Source organism: Solanum tuberosum, unplaced genomic scaffold (genome assembly GCF_000226075.1).
Source record: "Solanum tuberosum cultivar DM 1-3 516 R44 unplaced genomic scaffold, SolTub_3.0 scf00032, whole genome shotgun sequence".
Classification (NCBI taxonomy): Eukaryota; Viridiplantae; Streptophyta; class Magnoliopsida; order Solanales; family Solanaceae; genus Solanum; species Solanum tuberosum.
Genome location: NW_006238958.1, coordinates 296,051 through 298,017, shown reverse-complemented (window position 1 = coordinate 298,017; position 1,967 = coordinate 296,051).

The window sequence follows — 1,967 nt, the reverse complement described above, 5'->3', positions numbered from 1 at the left end:
TTCAAGTTCTAAGTTCAATTTCTAATTTCAAGTTCAAGTTCTAATTCTAAGTTCAAGTTCTAATTCTAATTTCAAGTTCATGTTTAAATTTTAAGTTCAACTTCAATAACTAAGTTTAAGTTCTAATTTCAAGTTCAAGTTCTAATTCTAAGTTCAAGTTCAAGTTCTAAGTTCAAGTTCTAATTTCAAGTTCAAGTTCTAATTCTAAGTTCAAGTTCTAATTCTAATTTCAAGTTCATGTTTAAATTTTAAGTTCAACTTCAATAACTAAGTTTAAGTTCTAATTTCAAGTTCAAGTTCTAAGTTCAAGTTCAAGTTCAAGTTCATGTTCAAATTTTAAGTTCAACTTCAATAACTAAGTTTAAGTTCAAGTTCTAAGTTCAAGTTCTAATTTCAAGTTCATGTTCAAATTCTAAGTTCAACTTCAATAATAATTCTAACTAGTCCTAAATTCAAAATTCAAACTAGTCTTGAAATCACAAATTCAAACTAGTCCTAAAATCCCAAAATCTAACTAGTGCTAAAATCCTAAATTCAAACAACTCCTTAAATACCCTAATTCAATCTAATCTTACAATTCCAAAATCAAACTAATTAACTCAAGAAATACCGAATTTCAAACAAATCCTAAGATACCCTAATTCAAACAAACCCCAACATTAAAATTTTCATTTCACAATCAACAAACACAAACTAACAATTAAATAATCCCTAATTCAAACTAACCATCTAAATCATTCACTTACTAACTAACAATCAATCAAACTAACAATCAATAAAAAAACTAATTCAATACACTAATTAACAAATTCAATACTCAAATTGAAAGAAATTAAAAATAATATTATGAAACCCTAATCTTCAAATAAAAGAGAAGGGCAGTGGATCGAAGTCGGGGTCAGTTGCCCGGAGATGCTGTTGCTCTCCTCGCCGGCTGCTGATGTTGATTGCTTGGAGCTCGCTGGCGGCCGGAGCAGTTGAGGGAGAGACAGAGCAACGAACTTTCGCTGATTGGAGAGACGAGAGAGAGGCGGCGATTTGTCTCGCCGTTCTCGCCGGTGAGAAGAGACGGGAGGGAGCAAGGAGATAAGAGATGAGAAGAGGAGGGCGGCGGGAGGAGGGCGACGGGAGGAGGCTGGGCTGCTTGAGAGAGAAGAAAAGAATGAGTTTTCAAAATTAGAGGGTTTGGTCTTTTTTTAGGTCAAAAATAGGAAGGTTAGGTAGATTTAATTTGAGCCATTGGATTAGTTAAGATGAGCGGCTAGGATTTGATCTAGGATTCACTTAAAAGGATGGACGGTTAAGATTTAAACTAATGTTTCAAGATTTGGACAAAAAAGGTTATAATTGCACTGAATGAATGGCTAAAATTGCAACTAAAATTGATACAAGAGGCTATAATTGAAAAACGAAATTGGATTGAGGTGGCTAGAATTGCAATGAATTGAATAAGGAAAAAGCTAAAATTGAAAGGAATTAGATTAGAATGGGCAAAATATTAAATGATTTCGAGAAAAATTAAAGAAATGCTATCCAATTAAAATACTACAAATATTATAACATTTTATATAATAAAAAATCACTTAAATTTTAAAACATTTGAATAAAATAATTATTCCGAGTTTTACTTATAATTTTAAAATATTTAATAATATTTACGATAATTTTATAAAGCATGCAAACTAAAATATATAATTTTTAGACAAAATCGATTAAAAATTTAAACTCGGAATATTTTCAAAAAAACACGTATTTAACCAAATAGCACTTCTGAAAGGGTTATAGGTCTGTCAAAATTGGGTGTCAACATACCGACATCGTGAAGTTGATATTATCTAAATAAAATAATTATTTAAATATACCGACCTCTTTAGGTTGGTATTTATTAATTTATTTTAATTTAAACTCACCTTATGAGGTTGATTTTATTAATTAAAATTACATACACATACATACATACATACATA